This window comes from Oncorhynchus keta, unplaced genomic scaffold (genome assembly GCF_023373465.1).
Source record: "Oncorhynchus keta strain PuntledgeMale-10-30-2019 unplaced genomic scaffold, Oket_V2 Un_contig_4111_pilon_pilon, whole genome shotgun sequence".
In the NCBI taxonomy this organism is placed as follows: Eukaryota; Metazoa; Chordata; class Actinopteri; order Salmoniformes; family Salmonidae; genus Oncorhynchus; species Oncorhynchus keta.
In genome coordinates this window covers 152,980-174,186 of record NW_026287605.1, presented here as the reverse complement: position 1 = coordinate 174,186, position 21,207 = coordinate 152,980, and the positions used below count along the sequence as shown (strand labels likewise).

Sequence of the window (21,207 nt, the reverse complement as noted above, 5' to 3'; positions counted from 1 at the left end):
CCACTATGTTACTGTTCCCACTGTTCCCACCAGGTTACTGTTACTGTTCCCACTATGTTACTGTTCCCACCAGGTTACTGTTCCCACTATGTTACTGTTCCCACCATGTTACTGTTCCCACTATGTTACTGTTCCCACCAGGTTACTGTTCCCACCAGGTTACTGTTCCCACTAGGTTACTGTTCCCACCAGGTTACTGTTCCCACTATGTTACTGTTCCCACCAGGTTACTGTTCCCACCAGGTTACTGTTCCCACTATGTTACTGTTCCCACTATGTTACTGTTCCCACCAGGTTACTGTTCCCACTATGTTACTGTTCCCACTATGTTACTGTTCCCACTATGTTACTGTTCCCACTATGTTACTGTTCCCACTATGTTACTGTTCCCACCATGTTACTGTTCCCACTAGGTTACTGTTCCCACCAGGTTACTGTTCCCACTATGTTACTGTTCCCACCAGGTTACTGTTACTGTTACTGTTCCACCAGGTTACTGTTCCCACTATGTTACTGTTCCCACTATGTTACTGTTCCCACCATGTTACTGTTCCCACTGTTCCCACCAGGTTACTGTTCCCACTATGTTACTGTTCCCACTAGGTTACTGTTCCCACTATGTTACTGTTCCCACTATGTTACTGTTCCCACTATGTTACTGTTCCCACCAGGTTACTGTTCCCACCAGGTTACTGTTCCCACCAGGTTACTGTTCCCACCAGGTTACTGTTCCCACTATGTTACTGTTCCCACCAGGTTACTGTTCCCACCAGGTTACTGTTCCCACTAGTTACTGTTCCCACTATGTTACTGTTCCCACCAGGTTACTGTTCCCACCAGGTTACTGTTCCCACCAGGTTACTGTTCCCACCAGGTTACTGTTCCCACTATGTTACTGTTCCCACTATGTTACTGTTCCCACTATGTTACTGTTCCCACTATGTTACTGTTCCCACTATGTTACTGTTCCCACTAGGTTACTGTTCCCACTATGTTACTGTTCCCACTATGTTACTGTTCCCACCAGGTTACTGTTCCCACTATGTTACTGTTCCCACTATGTTACTGTTCCCACTATGTTACTGTTCCCACCAGGTTACTGTTCCCACTATGTTACTGTTCCCACCAGGTTACTGTTCCCACCAGGTTACTGTTCCCACTATGTTACTGTTCCCACTATGTTACTGTTCCCACTATGTTACTGTTCCCACCAGGTTACTGTTCCCACTATGTTACTGTTCCCACTATGTTACTGTTCCCACTATGTTACTGTTCCCACTATGTTACTGTTCCCACTATGTTACTGTTCCCACTATGTTACTGTTCCCACCAGGTTACTGTTCCCACCAGGTTACTGTTCCCACTATGTTACTGTTCCCACCAGGTTACTGTTCCCACTATGTTACTGTTCCCACTATGTTACTGTTCCCACTATGTTACTGTTCCCACTATGTTACTGTTCCCACCAGGTTACTGTTCCCACCAGTTACTGTTCCCACTGTTACTGTTCCCACTATGTTACTGTTCCCACCAGGTTACTGTTCCCACCAGGTTACTGTTCCCACTATGTTACTGTTCCCACTATGTTACTGTTCCCACCAGGTTACTGTTCCCACCAGGTTACTGTTCCCACTATGTTACTGTTCCCACTATGTTACTGTTCCCACCAGGTTACTGTTCCCACCAGGTTACTGTTCCCACCAGGTTACTGTTCCCACTATGTTACTGTTCCCACTATGTTACTGTTCCCACCAGGTTACTGTTCCCACTATGTTACTGTTCCCACCAGGTTACTGTTCCCACTATGTTACTGTTCCCACTATGTTACTGTTCCCACTATGTTACTGTTCCCACTATGTTACTGTTCCCACTATGTTACTGTTCCCACTATGTTACTGTTCCCACCAGGTTACTGTTCCCACTATGTTACTGTTCCCACTATGTTACTGTTCCCACTATGTTACTGTTCCCACTAGGTTACTGTTCCCACTATGTTACTGTTCCCACCAGGTTACTGTTCCCACTATGTTACTGTTCCCACTATGTTACTGTTCCCACCAGGTTACTGTTCCCAAAACAGATCACCGACCATTTCGAATCCCACCGTACGTTCTCCGCTATGCAATCTGGTTTCAGAGCAGGTCACGGGTGCACCTCAGCCACGCTCAAGGTCCTAAACGATATCATAACCGCCATCGATAAGAGACAATACTGTGCAGCCGTATTCATTTATCTGGTCAAGGCTTTCGACTCTGTCAATCACCGCATTCTTATCGGCAGACTCAACAGCCTTGGTTTCTTAAATGACTGCCTCGCCTGGTTCACCAACTACTTCTCAGATAGAGTTCAGTGTGTCAAATCGGAGGGCCTGTTGCCCGGACCTCTGGCAGTCTCTACGGGGATGCCACAGGGTTCAATTCTCGGGCTGACTCTCTTCTCTGTATACATCAATGATGTCGCTCTTGCTGCTGGTGATTCTCTGATCCACCTCTATGCAGACGACACCATTCTGTATACTTCTGGCCCTTTGGCCACTGTGTTAACTAACCTCCAGACGAGCTTCAATGCCATACAACTCTCCTTCCGTGGCCTCCAACTGCTCTTAAATGAAAGTAAAACTAAATGTATGCTCTTCAACCGATCGCTGCCCGCACCTGCCCGCCCGTCCAACATCACTACTCTGGACAGTTCTGACTTAGAATATGTGGACAACTACAAATACCTAGGTGTCTGGTTCGACTGTAAACTCTCCTTCCAGACTCACATTAAGAGTCTCCAATCCAAAATTAAATATAGATTCGGCTTCGTATTTCGCAACAGAGCATCCTTCACTCATGCTGCCAAACATGCCCTCGTAAAACTGACCATCCTACCGATCCTTGACTTCGGCGATGTCATTTACAAAATAGCCTCCAACACTCTACTCAACAAATTGGATGCAGTCTATCACAGTGCCATCCGTTTTGTCACTAAAGCCCCATACACTACCCACCACTGTGACCTGTACGCTCTCGTTGGTTGGCCCTCACTTCATACTCGTCGCAAAACCCACTGGCTCCAGGTCATCTACAAGTCTCTGCTAGGTAAAGCCCCTCCTTATCTCAGCTCACTGGTCCCCATAGCAGCACCCACCTGTAGCACGCACTTCAGCAGGTATATCTCACTGGTCTTCCCCAAAGCCAATTCTTACTTTGTCCGCCTCTCCTTCCAGTTCTCTGCTGCCAATAACTGGAACGAAATGCAAAAAACACAGGCTGGTAACTCGTATCTCCCTCACTAGCTTCAAGCACCAGCTGTCAGAGCAGCTCACAGATCACTGCACCTGTACATAGCCCATCTGTAAATAGTCCATCCAACTACCTCATCCCTATACTGTATTTATTTATTTATCTTGCTCCTTTTGCACCCCAGTGTCTCAACTTGCACATTCATCTTCTGCACATCTACCATTCCAGTGTTTAATTGCTATATTGTAATTACTTCGCCACCATGGCCTATTCATTGCCTTAACTCCCTTATCTTACCTCATTTGCACACACTGTATATAGAGTTTTTCTACTGTATGTTTGTTTATTCCACGTGTAACTATGTGTTGTTGTTTGTGTCGCACTGCTTTGCTTTATCTTGGCCAGGTTGCAGTTGTAAATGAGAACTTGTTCTCAACTGGCCTACCTGGTTAAATATATATACATACCTGGTTAAATAAAGGTGTTCTCAACTAGCCTACCTGGTTAAATAAAGGTGTTCTCAACTAGCCTACCTGGTTAAATAAAGGTGTTCTCAACTAGCCTACCTGGTTAAATAAAGGTGTTCTCAACTAGCCTACCTGGTTAAATAAAGGTGTTCTCAACTGGCCTACCTGGTTAAATAAAGGTGTTCTCAACTAGCCTACCTGGTTAAATAAAGGTGTTCTCAACTAGCCTACCTGGTTAAATAAAGGTGTTCTCAACTAGCCTACCTGGTTAAATAAAGGTGTTCTCAACTGACCTACCTGGTTAAATAAAGGTGTTCTCAACTGACCTACCTGGTTAAATAAAGGTGTTCTCAACTGACCTACCTGGTTAAATAAAGGTGTTCTCAACTGGCCTACCTGGTTAAATAAAGGTGTTCTCAACTAGCCTACCTGGTTAAATAAAGGTGTTCTCAACTGACCTACCTGGTTAAATAAAGGTGTTCCCAACTAGCCTACCTGGTTAAATAAAGGTGTTCTCAACTGGCCTACCTGGTTAAATAAAAGTGTTCTCAACTGGCCTACCTGGTTAAATAAAGGTGTTCTCAACTGGCCTACCTGGTTAAATAAAGGTGTTCTCAACTAGCCTACCTGGTTAAATAAAGATGTTCTCAACTAGCCTACCTGGTTAAATAAAGGTGTTCTCAACTGGCCTACCTGGTTAAATAAAGGTGTTCTCAACTGGCCTACCTGGTTAAATAAAGGTGTTCTCAACTGGCCTACCTGGTTAAATAAAGGTGTTCTCAACTGGCCTACCTGGTTAAATAAAAGTGTTCTCAACTGGCCTACCTGGTTAAATAAAGGTGTTCTCAACTGGCCTACCTGGTTAAATAAAGGTGTTCTCAACTAGCCTACCTGGTTAAATAAAGATGTTCTCAACTAGCCTACCTGGTTAAATAAAGGTGTTCTCAACTGGCCTACCTGGTTAAATAAAGGTGTTCTCAACTGGCCTACCTGGTTAAATAAAGGTGTTCTCAACTGGCCTACCTGGTTAAATAAAGGTGTTCTCAACTAGCCTACCTGGTTAAATAAAGGTGTTCTCAACTGGCCTAACTGGTTAAATAAAGGTGTTCTCAACTGGCCTAACTGGTTAAATAAAGGTGTTCTCAACTAGCCTACCTGGTTAAATAAAGGTGTTCTCAACTGACCTACCTGGTTAAATAAAGGTGTTCTCAACTAGCCTACCTGGTTAAATAAAGGTGTTCTCAACTGACCTACCTGGTTAAATAAAGGTGTTCTCAACTGGCCTACCTGGTTAAATAAAGGTGTTCTCAACTGGCCTACCTGGTTAAATAAAGGTGTTCTCAACTAGCCTACCTGGTTAAATAAAGGTGTTCTCAACTAGCCTACCTGGTTAAATAAAGGTGTTCTCAACTGGCCTATCTGGTTAAATAAACTCTGATCAATCTCAACTAAGGCCTCCACTAATATTGACTTCCACTAACAGAAGCTATTATATATATGTGTGTGTGTGTGTGTGTGTGTGTGTGTGTGTGTGTGTGTGTGTGTGCGTGTGCGTGCGTGTGCGTGTGCGTGTCAGAGAGAGAGAGAGACTGTGGAACACCAACTTCCCAGTCTCAGCCTGACTCTGACTCGGTCCTTCTGTAGCTCAGTTGGTAGAGCATGGCGCTTGTCACAGACCAATAGCATTAGGGTTCGAAATCCCCTGACTCACCCAATAGCATGTATGCACATATGACTGTAAGTCCCCTGACTCACAGACCAATAGCATTAGGAGAAAAGCGTCTGCTAAATGGCATATATTATTATTATTATTATATTATTATATATATATTACTCACAGACCAATAGCATTAGGAGAGGAAATTCCCCCTGCGCCGTTGCACCAACCACACACCCATATCAAACCAGCAGTTAGGCCAGACAGTAACACCAAGCAGAAATTCCCTCAGACATTTTCCTCCTCGCCGCGACCACCCAGAACGAACAATAAAATAGATTGTTTGGCAGACATGTCGATGACACGTGCCAAAACAAATAACAGTGTTTCAGCCTATAAACATGGCACCTGTGAACCACGCCATGGTCTCCAGACACCTCACCTCAGACACCTCACCTCAGACACCTCACCTCAGACACCTCACCTCAGACACCTCACCTCAGACACCTCACCTCAGACACCTCACCTCAGACACCTCACCTCAGACACCTCACCCCAGACACCTCACCTCAGACACCTCACCTCAGACACCTCACCTCAGACACCTCAGACACCTCACCTCAGACACCTCACCTCAGACACCTCACCTCAGACACCTCACCTCAGACACCTCACCTCAGACACCTCACCTCAGACACCTCACCTCAGACACCTCACCTCAGACACCTCACCTCAGACACCTCACCTCAGACACCTCACCTCAGACACCTCACCTCAGACACCTCACCTCAGACACCTCACCTCAGACACCTCAATCTCACAGGCTCACAGCTCCCAGACATCCCTGAGTCCGCCTCATAGCTCTACACAGTCACTGTCCTTAGAGACTTGGCCACACAGGCGGTCTCACTGATTAATACAGCTACGAAGTATCCCAGAAATGCCAATAATCAATGGACAGGGCTCCACACTGGTCCTGGAACAGTTTAGATGGACAGGGCTCCACACTGGTCCTGGAACAGTTTAGATGGACAGGGCTCCACACTGGTCCTGGAACAGTTTAGATGGACAGGGCTCCACACTGGTCCTGGAACAGTTTAGATGGACAGGGATCCACACTGGTCCTGGAACAGTTTAGATGGACAGGGCTCCACACTGGTCCTGGAACAGTTTACATGGACAGGGCTCCACACTGGTCCTGGAACAGTTTAGATGGACAGGGCTCCACACTGGTCCTGGAACAGTTTAGATGTCTACCAGTTGAAAATAAGTAGGAAATACAAATACAAATAACAAATAATTAAAGAGCAGTAGTAAAATAACAGTAGTGAGGCTATATACAGGGTATTACGGTACAGAGTCAATGTGGAGGCTATATACAGGGTATTACGGTACAGAGTCAATGTGGAGGTTATATACAGGGTGTTGCGGTACAGAGTCAATTTGGAGGCTATATACAGGGGGTACCAGTACAGAGTCAACTAGACACCTACCTGTTCCTCACCTCAGACTGTTCCTCAATGTGAGACTATTAGAGGGGGTACCGGTACAGAGTCAATGTGGAGACTATATACAGGGGGTACTGGTACAGAGTCAATGTGGAGGCTATATACAGGGTATTACGGTACAGAGTCAATTTGGAGGCTATATACAGGGTATTACAGTACAGAGTCAGATATATACAGGGTGTTACGGTACAGAGTCAATGTGAGGCTCCATACTGGGGGTCCTGGAACAGTCAATGTGGAGGCTATATACAGGGTATTACACAGAGTCAATGTGGAGGCTATATACAGGGTATTACGGTACAGAGTCAATGTGGAGGCTATATACAGGGTATTACGGTACAGAGTCAATGTGGAGGCTATATACAGGGTATTACGGACAGAGTCAATGTGGTCCTATATACAGTTTAGATGGAGTCAATGTGGAGACTATATACTGGTCCTGGAACAGAGTCAATTAGATGGACAGGGGGTACCGGTACTGAGTCAATGGGAGGCTATATACCTGGAACAGTTTAGATGGACAGGGCTATATACTGGTCCTGGAACAGAGTCAATTTGGAGGCTATATACAGGGGGTCCTGGAACAGAGTCAATGGGAGGGCTCCACACTGGGGGTCCTGGAACAGTTTCAGATGTGGAGGCTATATACAGGGTGTTACGGTAGAGAGTCAATGTGGAGACTATATACTGGGGTACCTGGAACAGAGTAATGGGAGGCTATACACAGGGGGTACCGGTACAGAGTCAATGTGGAGGCTATATACAGGGTGTTACGGTACAGAGTCAATGTGGAGGCTATATACAGGGGTACTGGTACAGAGTCAATGTGGAAGTTATTTACAGGGTGTTACGGTAGAGAGTCAATGTGGAGACTATATACAGGGTGTTACGGTAGAGAGTCAATGTGGAGGCTATATACAGGGGGTACCGGTACAGAGTCAATGTGGAGGCTATATATAGGGTATTACGGTACAGAGTCAACGTGGAGGCTATATACAGGGGGTACTGGTACAGAGTCAATGTGGAGGCTATATACAGGGGGTACTGGTACAGAGTCAATGTGGAGGCTATATACAGGGTATTACGGTACAGAGTCAACGTGGAGGCTATATACAGGGTGTTACGGTACAGAGTCAATGTGGAGGCTATATACAGGGTATTACGGTACAGAGTCAATGTGGAGACTATATACAGGGTGTTACGGTACAGAGTCAACGTGGAGGCTATATACAGGGTATTATGGTACAGAGTCAACGTGGAGGCTATATACAGGGTGTTACGGTACAGAGTCAATGTGGAGGCTATATACAGGGGGTTACGGTACAGAGTCAATGTGGAGGCTATATACAGGGGGTACTGGTACAGAGTCAATGTGGAGGCTATATACAGGGGGTACCGGTACAGAGTCAATGTGGAGGCTATATACAGGGGGTACCGGTACAGAGTCAATGTGGAGGCTATATACAGGGTATTACGGTACAGAGTCAACGTGGAGGCTATAATGTGGAGGCATATAAGTAATTTAGCTCATCTGGTAGGCTCGTGTCACCGGGCAGCTTATGGTTGTGCTTCCCTTTGTAGTCTGTAATAGATTGCCCTGCCACATCCAACGAGCATCGGTGCCGGCGTAGTACCATTCAATCTTAGTCCTGTATTGACGCTTTGCCTGTTTGGTGGTTCGTTGGAGGGAATAGCAGATTTCTTATAGGCTTCCGGGTTAGAGTCCCGCTCCTTGAAAGCGGCAGCTCTTCCCCTTTAGCTCAGTGTGGATATTGCCTGTCATCCATGGCTTCTGGTTGGGGTATGTACGTACGGTCACTATGGGGACCCTGGCACTCCTCTGCTATGTTGTGTTTCATGATGTTGTCTATAATCCATGGCTTCTGGTTGGGGTATGTACGTACGGTCACTATGGGAACCCTGGCACTCCTCTGCTATGTTGTGTTTCATGATGTTGCCTATAATCCATGGCTTCTGGTTGGGGTATGTACGTACGGTCACTGTGGGAACCCTGGCACTCCTCTGCTATGTTGTGTTTCATGATGTTGCCTGTAATCCATGGCTTCTGGTTGGGGTATGTACGTACGGTCACTATGGGGACCCTGGCACTCCTCTGCTATGTTGTGTTTCATGATGTTGCCTGTAATCCATGGCTTCTGGTTGGGGTATGTACGTACGGTCACTGGGGGACCCTGGCACTCCTCTGCTATGTTGTGTTTCATGATGTTGCCTATAATCCATGGCTTCTGGTTGGGGTATGTACGTACGGTCACCATGGGGACCCTGGCACTCCTCTGCTATGTTGTGTTTCATGATGTTGCCTATAATCCATGGCTTCTGGTTGGGGTATGTACGACGGTCACTATGGGAACCCTGGCACTCCTCTGCTATGTTGTGTTTCATGATGTTGCCTATAATCCATGGCTTCTGGTTGGGGTATGTACGTACGGTCACCATGGGGACCCTGGCACTCTGCTATGTTGTGTTTCATGATGTTGCCTATAATCCATGGCTTCTGGTTGGGGTATGTACGTACGGTCACTATGGGGACCCTGGCACTCCTCTGCTATGTTGTGTTTCATGATGTTGCCTATAATCCATGGCTTCTGGTTGGGGTATGTACGTACGGTCACTATGGGGACCCTGGCACTCCTCTGCTATGTTGTGTTTCATGATGTTGCCTGTCATCCATGGCTTCTGGTTGGGGTATGTACGTACGGTCACTATGGGGACCCTGGCACTCCTCTGCTATGTTGTGTTTCATGATGTTGCCTATAATCCATGGCTTCTGGTTGGGATATGTACGTACGGTCACTATGGGGACCCTGGCACTCCTCTGCTATGTTGTGTTTCATGATGTTGCCTATAATCCATGGCTTCTGGTTGGGGTATGTACGTACGGTCACTATGGGGACCCTGGCACTCCTCTGCTATGTTGTGTTTCATGATGTTGCCTGTAATCCATGGCTTCTGGTTGGGGTATGTACGTACGGTCACTGTGGGGACCCTGGCACTCCTCTGCTATGTTGTGTTTCATGATGTTGCCTGTAATCCATGGCTTCTGGTTGGGGTATGTACGTACGGTCACTGTGGGAACCCTGGCACTCCTCTGCTATGTTGTGTTTCATGATGTTGCCTGTCCTACAGTAGAACGTGTTCTAAAGCGATAGAGGACTGGAAAATAGGCAGACAGCATTCGCCACTTGTCATGGGATTCCTTCAGATGGTCATTATAGAACTTTATGAGAGAGTCAAGGGGAATTCTACTGGATGTTTATGAGAGAGTCAAGGGGAATTCTACTGGATGTTTATGAGAGAGGAAGAGAGGGCAAACAGGTGTTCATAACATGCTCTGAGGTAGGAGGAGAGAGAGAGAGACAGAGATGAGTGTAGGCTCTACCCCTGTTCTGCTACTCAGAGAAAGACAGAGAGATGAGTGTAGGCTCTACTCCTGTTCTGCTACTCAGAGAGAGACGACAGAGAGAGATGAGTGTAGGCTCTACTCCTGTTCTGCTACTCAGAGAGAGAGAGACAGAGAGACAGAGAGAGATAAGTAGGCTCTACCCCTGTTCTGCTACTCAGAGAGACAGAGAGAGATGAGTGTAGGCTCTACCCCTGTTCTGCTACTCAGAGCGACAGAGAGAGATGAGTGTAGGCTCTACTCCTGTTCTGCTACTCAGAGAGACAGAGAGAGATGAGTGTAGGCTCTACTCCTGTTCTGCTACTCAGAGAGAGAGAGACAGAGAGACAGAGAGAGATGAGTGTAGGCTCTACCCCTGTTCTGCTACTCAGAGAGAGAGAGACAGAGAGACAGAGAGAGATGAGTGTAGGCTCTACTCCTGTTCTGCTACTCAGAGAGAGAGAGACAGAGACAGAGAGAGATGAGTGTAGGCTCTACTCCTGTTCTGCTACTCAGAGAGAGAGAGACAGAGAGACAGAGAGAGATGAGTGTAGGCTCTACCCCTGTTCTGCTACTCAGAGAAAGACAGAGAGAGATGAGTGTAGGCTCTACCCCTGTTCTGCTACTCAGAGAAAGACAGAGAGATGAGTGTAGGCTCTACTCCTGTTCTGCTACTCAGAGAGCGAAAGAGAGAGATGAGTGTAGGCTCTACTCCTGTTCTGCTACTCAGAGAGAGAGAGACAGAGAGACAGAGAGAGATGAGTGTAGGCTCTACCCCTGTTCTGCTACTCAGAGAGACAGAGAGAGATGAGTGTAGGCTCTACCCTGTTCTGCTACTCAGAGCGACAGAGAGAGATGAGTGTAGGCTCTACTCCTGTTCTGCTACTCAGAGAGACAGAGAGAGATGAGTGTAGGCTCTACTCCTGTACTGCTACTCAGTGAGAGAGCGACAGAGAGAGATGAGTGTAGGCTCTACTCCTGTACTGCTACTCAGACCCAGACTCCCATCCACCTATAGCAGGATACCATGTCATTGAGGCAGCTGGAGAGACAGACCCAGACTCCCATCCACCTATAGCAGGATACCATGTCACTGAGGCAGCTGGAGAGACAGACCCAGACTCCCATCCACCTATAGCAGGATACCATGTCATTGAGGCAGCTGGAGAGACAGACCCAGACTCCCATCCACCTATAGCAGGATACCATGTCATTGAGGTAGCTGGAGAGACAGACCCAGACTCCCATCCACCTATAGCAGGATACCATGTCATTGAGGCAGCTGGAGAGACAGACCCAGACTCCCATCCACCTATAGCAGGATACCATGTCATTGAGGCAGCTGGAGAGACAGACCCAGACTCCCATCCACCTATAGCAGGATACCATGTCATTGAGGCAGCTGGAGAGACAGACCCAGACTCCCATCCACCTATAGCAGGATACCATGTCATTGAGGCAGCTGGAGAGACAGACCCAGACTCCCATCCACCTATAGCAGGATACCATGTCATTGAGGCAGCTGGAGAGACAGACCCAGACTCCCATCCACCTATAGCAGGATACCATGTCATTGAGGCAGCTGGAGAGACAGACCCAGACTCCCATCCACCTATAGCAGGATACCATGTCATTGAGGCAGCTGGAGAGACAGACCCAGACTCCCATCCACCTATAGCAGGATACCATGTCATTGAGGCAGCTGGAGAGACAGACCCAGACTCCCATCCACCTATAGCAGGATACCATGTCACTGAGGCAGCTGGAGAGACAGACCCAGACTCCCATCCACCTATAGCAGGATACCATGTCATTGAGGCAGCTGGAGAGACAGACCCAGACTCCCATCCACCTATAGCAGGATACCATGTCACTGAGGCAGCTGGAGAGACAGACCCAGACTCCCATCCACCTATAGCAGGATACCATGTCATTGAGGCAGCTGGAGAGACAGACCCAGACTCCCATCCACCTATAGCAGGATACCATGTCATTGAGGCAGCTGGAGAGACAGACCCAGACTCCCATCCACCTATAGCAGGATACCATGTCATTGAGGCAGCTGGAGAGACAGACCCAGACTCCCATCCACCTATAGCAGGATACCATGTCACTGAGGCAGCTGGAGAGACAGACCCAGACTCCCATCCACCTATAGCAGGATACCATGTCACTGAGGCAGCTGGAGAGACAGACCCAGACTCCCATCCACCTATAGCAGGATACCATGTCATTGAGGCAGCTGGAGAGACAGACCCAGACTCCCATCCACCTATAGCAGGATACCATGTCATTGAGGCAGCTGGAGAGACAGACCCAGACTCCCATCCACCTATAGCAGGATACCATGTCATTGAGGCAGCTGGAGAGACAGACCCAGACTCCCATCCACCTATAGCAGGATACCATGTCATTGAGGCAGCTGGAGAGACAGACCCAGACTCCCATCCACCTATAGCAGGATACCATGTCACTGAGGCAGCTGGAGAGACAGACCCAGACTCCCATCCACCTATAGCAGGATACCATGTCACTGAGGCAGCTGGAGAGACAGACCCAGACTCCCATCCACCTATAGCAGGATACCATGTCATTGAGGCAGCTGGAGAGACAGACCCAGACTCCCATCCACCTATAGCAGGATGGAGAGACACCATGTCATCCACCTGAGGCAGCTGAGAGCTGGAGAGACAGACCCAGACTCCCATCCACCTATAGCAGGATACCATGTCATTGAGGCAGCTGGAGAGACAGACCCAGACTCCCATCCACCTATAGCAGGATACCATGTCATTGAGGCAGCTGGAGAGACAGACCCAGACTCCCATCCACCTATAGCAGGATACCATGTCATTGAGGCAGCTGGAGAGACAGACCCAGACTCCCATCCACCTATAGCAGGATACCATGTCATTGAGGCAGCTGGAGAGACAGACCCAGACTCCCATCCACCTATAGCAGGATACCATGTCATTGAGGCAGCTGGAGAGACAGACCCAGACTCCCATCCACCTATAGCAGGATACCATGTCATTGAGGCAGCTGGAGAGACAGACCCAGACTCCCATCCACCTATAGCAGGATACCATGTCATTGAGGCAGCTGGAGAGACAGACCCAGACTCCCATCCACCTATAGCAGGATACCATGTCATTGAGGCAGCTGGAGAGACAGACCCAGACTCCCATCCACCTATAGCAGGATACCATGTCATTGAGGCAGCTGGAGAGACAGACCCAGACTCCCATCCACCTATAGCAGGATACCATGTCATTGAGGCAGCTGGAGAGACAGACCCAGACTCCCATCCACCTATAGCAGGATACCATGTCATTGAGGCAGCTGGAGAGACAGACCCAGACTCCCATCCACCTATAGCAGGATACCATGTCATTGAGGCAGCTGGAGAGACAGACCCAGACTCCCATCCACCTATAGCAGGATACCATGTCATTGAGGCAGCTGGAGAGACAGACCCAGACTCCCATCCACCTATAGCAGGATACCATGTCATTGAGGCAGCTGGAGAGACAGACCCAGACTCCCATCCACCTATAGCAGGATACCATGTCATTGAGGCAGCTGGAGAGACAGACCCAGACTCCCATCCACCTATAGCAGGATACCATGTCACTGAGGCAGCTGGAGAGACAGACCCAGACTCCCATCCACCTATAGCAGGATACCATGTCATTGAGGCAGCTGGAGAGACAGACCCAGACTCCCATCCACCTATAGCAGGATACCATGTCATTGAGGCAGCTGGAGAGACAGACCCAGACTCCCATCCACCTATAGCAGGATACCATGTCATTGAGGCAGCTGGAGAGACAGACCCAGACTCCCATCCACCTATAGCAGGATACCATGTCATTGAGGCAGCTGGAGAGACAGACCCAGACTCCCATCCACCTATAGCAGGATACCATGTCATTGAGGCAGCTGGAGAGACAGACCCAGACTCCCATCCACCTATAGCAGGATACCATGTCATTGAGGCAGCTGGAGAGACAGACCCAGACTCCCATCCACCTATAGCAGGATACCATGTCACTGAGGCAGCTGGAGAGACAGACCCAGACTCCCATCCACCTATAGCAGGATACCATGTCATTGAGGCAGCTGGAGAGACAGACCCAGACTCCCATCCACCTATAGCAGGATACCATGTCATTGAGGCAGCTGGAGAGACAGACCCAGACTCCCATCCACCTATAGCAGGATACCATGTCATTGAGGCAGCTGGAGAGACAGACCCAGACTCCCATCCACCTATAGCAGGATACCATGTCACTGAGGCAGCTGGAGAGACAGACCCAGACTCCCATCCACCTATAGCAGGATACCATGTCATTGAGGCAGCTGGAGAGACAGACCCAGACTCCCATCCACCTATAGCAGGATACCATGTCATTGAGGCAGCTGGAGAGACAGACCCAGACTCCCATCCACCTATAGCAGGATACCATGTCATTGAGGCAGCTGGAGAGACAGACCCAGACTCCCATCCACCTATAGCAGGATACCATGTCACTGAGGCAGCTGGAGAGACAGACCCAGACTCCCATCCACCTATAGCAGGATACCATGTCATTGAGGCAGCTGGAGAGACAGACCCAGACTCCCATCCACCTATAGCAGGATACCATGTCATTGAGGCAGCTGGAGAGACAGACCCAGACTCCCATCCACCTATAGCAGGATACCATGTCATTGAGGCAGCTGGAGAGACAGACCCAGACTCCCATCCACCTATAGCAGGATACCATGTCATTGAGGCAGCTGGAGAGACAGACCCAGACTCCCATCCACCTATAGCAGGATACCATGTCACTGAGGCAGCTGGAGAGACAGACCCAGACTCCCATCCACCTATAGCAGGATACCATGTCACTGAGGCAGCTGGAGAGACAGACCCAGACTCCCATCCACCTATAGCAGGATACCATGTCACTGAGGCAGCTGGAGAGACAGACCCAGACTCCCATCCACCTATAGCAGGATACCATGTCATTGAGGCAGCTGGAGAGACAGACCCAGACTCCCATCCACCTATAGCAGGATACCATGTCACTGAGGCAGCTGGAGAGACAGACCCAGACTCCCATCCACCTATAGCAGGATACCATGTCATTGAGGCAGCTGGAGAGACAGACCCAGACTCCCATCCACCTATAGCAGGATACCATGTCATTGAGGCAGCTGGAGAGACAGACCCAGACTCCCATCCACCTATAGCAGGATACCATGTCATTGAGGCAGCTGGAGACAGACCCAGACTCCCATCCACCTATAGCAGGATACCATGTCATTGAGGCAGCTGGAGAGACAGACCCAGACTCCCATCCACCTATAGCAGGATACCATGTCATTGAGGCAGCTGGAGAGACAGACCCAGACTCCCATCCACCTATAGCAGGATACCATGTCACTGAGGCAGCTGGAGAGACAGACCCCAGGCATTCCATTTAAATGTTTTTCTATTGTAACATTTTATTTCACGAGGCTAAGTCAGTTAAGAACAAATACTTATTCACAATGACAGCCTATGAACAACAACTGCCTTGTTCAGGGGCAGAAGCAACAGATGTTTTACCTTGTCAGCTCAGGGATTCGATCTACTGGCCGAACCCTCTAACTACTAGGCTACCTGCCGCACCATACTAACCACTAGGCTCTACCCACTAGACTCTAACCACTAGGCCCTAACCACTAGGCTACCTGCCGCACCATACTAACCACTAGGCTCTAACCACTAGACTCTAACCACTAGGCTACCTGCCGCACCATACTAACCACTAGGCTCTAACCACTAGACTCTAACCACTAGGCTCTAACCACTAGGCTCTAACCACTAGACTCTAACCACTAGACTCTAACCACTAGACTCTAACCACTAGACTCTAACCACTAGGCTCTAACCACTAGGCTCTAACCACTAGGCTCTAACCACTAGACTCTAACCACTAGGCTCTACCCACTAGACTACCTGCTGCACCATACTAACCACTAGGCTCTACCCACTAGGCTACCTGCCGCACCATACTAACCACTAGACTCTAACCACGAGGCTACCTGCCGCACCATACTAACCACTAGGCTCTAACCACTAGGCTCTACCCACTAGGCTACCTGCTGCACCATACTAACCACTAGACTCTAACCACTAGGCTCTAACCACTAGGCTACCTGCCGCACCATACTAACCACTAGACTCTACCCACTAGGCTACCTGCCGCACCATACTAACCACTAGGCTCTACCCACTAGACTACCTGCTGCACCATACTACCCACTAGGCTCTAACCACTAGGCTACCTGCCGCACCATACTAACCACTAGGCTCTACCCACTAGGCTACCTGCTGCACCATACTAACCACTAGGCTCTACCCACTAGACTCTAACCACTAGACTACCTGCTGCACCATACTAACCACTAGACTCTACCCACTAGGCTACCTGCCGCACCATACTAACCACTAGGCTCTACCCACTAGACTACCTGCTGCACCATACTAACCACTAGACTCTAACCACTAGGCTACCTGCCGCACCATACTAACCACTAGGCTCTACCCACTAGACTCTAACCACGAGGCTACCTGCCGCACCATACTAACCACTAGGCTCTAACCACTAGACTCTAACCACTAGGCTACCTGCCGCACCATACTAACCACTAGGCTCTAACCACTAGGCCCTAACCACTAGGCTACCTGCCGCACCATACTAACCACTAGGCTCTAACCACTAGGCTCTAACCACTAGGCTCTAACCACTAGACTCTAACCACTAGGCTCTAACCCACTAGACTACCTGCTGCACCATACTAACCACTAGGCTCTACCCACTAGGCTACCTGCCGCACCATACTAACCACTAGGCTCTACCCACTAGACTACCTGCTGCACCATACTAACCACTAGACTCTAACCACGAGGCTACCTGCCGCACCATACTAACCACTAGGCTCTACCCACTAGACTCTAACCACGAGGCTACCTGCCGCACCATACTAACCACTAGGCTCTAACCACTAGACTCTAACCACTAGGCTACCTGCCGCACCATACTAACCACTAGGCTCTAACCACTAGGCTCTAACCACTAGGCTCTAACCACTAGGCTCTAACCACTAGGCCCTAACCACTAGGCTCTAACCACTAGGCTCTAACCACTAGGTTAGCTCTAACCACTAGGTTAGATCTATCCACTAGGCTCTAACCACTAGGCTCTAACCACTAGGCCCTAACCACTAGGCTACCTGCCGCACCATACTAACCACTAGGCTCTACCCACTAGACTCTAACCACTAGGCTACCTGCCGCACCATACTAACCACTAGGCTCTAACCACTAGGCCCTAACCACTAGGCTACCTGCCGCACCATACTAACCACTAGGCTCTAACCACTAGGCCCTAACCACTAGGCTTCCTGCCGCACCATACTAACCACTAGACTCTAACCACTAGGCTCTAACCACTAGACTCTAACCACTAGGCTCTACCCACTAGACTACCTGCTGCACCATACTAACCACTAGGCTCTACCCACTAGGCTACCTGCCGCACCATACTAACCACTAGGCTCTACCCACTAGGCTACCTGCTGCACCATACTAACCACTAGACTCTACCCACTAGGCTACCTGCCGCACCATACTAACCACTAGGCTCTACCCACTAGACTACCTGCTGCACCATACTAACCACTAGACTCTAACCACGAGGCTACATGCCGCACCATACTAACCACTAGGCTCTAACCACTAGACTACCTGCCGCACCATACTAACCACTAGGCTCTACCCACTAGACTACCTGCCGCACCATACTAACCACTAGGCTCTACCCACTAGACTCTAACCACGAGGCTACCTGCCGCACCATACTAACCACTAGGCTCTAACCACTAGACTCTAACCACTAGGCTACCTGCCGCACCATACTAACCACTAGGCTCTAACCACTAGGCTCTAACCACTAGGCTACCTGCCGCCCCATACTAACCACTAGGCTCTAACCACTAGGCCCTAACCACTAGGCCCTAACCACTAGGCTCTAACCACTAGGCTCTAACCACTAGGTTAGATCTAACCACTAGGCTCTAACCACTAGGCTCTAACCACTAGGCCCTAACCACTAGGCTACCTGCCGCCCCATACTAACCACTAGGCTCTAACCACTAGGCTCTAACCACTAGGCTACCTGCCGCACCATACTAACCACGAGGCCCTAACCACTAGGCTCTAACCACTAGGCTCTAACCACTAGGCTCTAACCACTAGACTCTAACCACTAGGCTCTAACCACTAGACTCTAACCACTAGACTACCTGCTGCACCATACTAACCACTAGGCTCTACCCACTAGGCTACCTGCCGCACCATACTAACCACTAGGCTCTACCCACTAGACTACCTGCCGCACCATACTAACCACTAGACTCTACCCACTAGGCTACCTGCCGCACCATACTAACCACTAGGCTCTACCCACTAGACTACCTGCTGCACCATACTAACCACTAGACTCTAACCACGAGGCTACCTGCCGCACCATACTAACCACTAGACTACCTGCCGCACCATACTAACCACTAGGCCCTAACCACTAGGCTCTAACCACTAGGCTCTAACCACTAGGTTAGCTCTAACCACTAGGTTAGATCTAACCACTAGGTTAGATCTAACCACTAGGCTCTAACCACTAGGCTCTAACCACTAGGCTACCTGCCGCCCCATACTAACCACTAGGCTCTAACCACTAGGCTCTAACCACTAGGCTCTAACCACTAGGCTACCTGCCGCACCATACTAACCACTAGGCTCTAACCACTAGACTCTAACCACTAGGCTCTAACCACTAGGCCCTAACCACTAGGCTACCTGCCGCACCATACTAACCACTAGGCTCTAACCACTAGACTCTAACCACTAGGCTACCTGCCGCCCCATAACTACTAACCACTAGGCTCTAACCACTAGGCTCTAACCACTAGGCCCTAACCACTAGGCTCTAACCACTAGGCTCTAACCACTAGGTTACTAACCACTGAGCCCTAACCACTAGGCCCTAACCACTAGGCTACCTGCCGCCCCATACTAACCACTAGGCTAACCAACTACCATGTCTCCCTGCTGCTAGGCTCTAACCACTAGGCTACCACTGGCTCCCACTGGCCTAACCACTAGGCACCTGCCGCCCCATACTAACCACTAGGCTCTAACCACTAGGCTCTAACCACTAGGCTACCTGCCGCCCCTGATACTAAACACTAGGCCTAACCACTAGGCCAACCACTGGCTAGCTGAATACCCACTAGGCTCTAACCACCAGGCCCCCTAACCACTAGGCCCTAACCACTAGGCTCTAACCACTAGGCTCTAACCACTGGTTAGCTCTAACCACTAGGTTAGACCTAGACCACCATGCTCTAACCACTAGGCTCTAACCACTAGGCTCTAACCACTAGGCCCTGTCCACTGGCTACCTGCCGCACCATACTAACCACTAGGCTCTACCCACTAGACTCTAACCACTAGGCCCTAACCACTAGGCTACCTGCCGCACCATACTAACCACTAGGCTCTAACCACTAGGCCCTAACCACTAGGCTACCTGCCGCACCATACTAACCACTAGGCTCTACCCACTAGACTCTAACCACTAGGCTACCTGCCGCACCATACTAACCACTAGGCTCTAACCACTAGACTCTAACCACTAGGCTCTAACCACTAGGCCCTAACCACTAGGCTACCTGCCGCACCATACTAACCACTAGGCTCTAACCACTAGACTCTAACCACTAGGCTACCTGCCGCACCATACTAACCACTAGGCTCTAACCACTAGGCTCTAACCACTAGGCTACCTGCCGCACCATACTAACCACTAGGCTCTAACCACTAGGCTCTAACCACTAGGCTCTAACCACTAGGCCCTAACCACTAGGCTACCTGCCGCACCATACTAACCACTAGGCTCTACCCACTAGACTCTAACCACTAGGCTACCTGCCGCACCATACTAACCACTAGGCTCTACCCACTAGACTCTAACCACGAGGCTACCTGCCGCTCCCTGCTGGGCTGAGACAGACACTATTGGACCAGACACTACCATGTCCCCCTGCTGAGCTGAGACAGACACTATTGGACCAGACACTACCATGTCTCCCTGCTGAGCTGAGAGACAATAAGACACTATTGGACCAGACACTACCATGTCTCCCTGCTGAGCTGAGACAGACACTATTGGACCAGACACTACCATGTCTCCCTGCTGAGCTGAGACAGACACTATTGGACCAGACACTACCATGTCTCCCTGCTGAGCTGAGAGACAATAAGACACTATTGGACCAGACACTACCATGTCCCCTGCTGGGCTGAGACAGACACTATTGGACCAGACACTACCATGTCTCCCTGCTGAGCTGAGACAGACACTATTGGACCAGACACTACCATGTCTCCCTGCTGAGCTGAGACAGACACTATTGGACCAGACACTACCATGTCTCCCTGCTGAGCTGAGACAGACACTATTGGACCAGACACTACCATGTCTCCCTGCTGAGCTGAGACAGACACTATTGGACCAGACACTACCATGTCTCCCTGCTGAGCTGAGACAGACACTATTGGACCAGACACTACCATGTCTCCCTGCTGAGCTGAGACAGACACTATTGGACCAGACACTACCATGTCTCCCTGCTGAGCTGAGAGACAATAAGACACTATTGGACCAGACACTACCATGTCCCCCTGCTGAGCTGAGACAGACACTATTGGACCAGACACTACCATGTCTCCCTGCTGAGCTGAGACAGACACTATTGGACCAGACACTACCATGTCTCCCTGCTGAGCTGAGACAGACACTATTGGACCAGACACTACCATGTCTTTAGCTGGGCTGAGACAGACTTCTATCCT

At 49.5% G+C, this 21,207-nt stretch overlaps 1 long non-coding RNA gene across 2 annotated transcripts; it reads right to left on the bottom strand.

Annotated features, from left to right (window-relative positions):
* Nucleotides 1-17,107: 17,107 nt before the first annotated feature.
* LOC127924494 (uncharacterized) lies at nucleotides 17,108-20,139 on the bottom strand. Of its 2 annotated transcripts, none has more exons than XR_008117998.1 (3): nucleotides 19,755-20,139; nucleotides 18,994-19,064; nucleotides 17,108-17,525 (listed from the first exon to the last, which is right to left on the bottom strand). It is a non-coding gene; the product is annotated as an uncharacterized LOC127924494 (long non-coding RNA). The 2 variants fall into 2 exon arrangements; XR_008117997.1 differs by lacking the exon at nucleotides 17,108-17,525 and adding an exon at nucleotides 17,573-18,412.
* Between the last annotated feature and the right edge of the window lie 1,068 nt (nucleotides 20,140-21,207).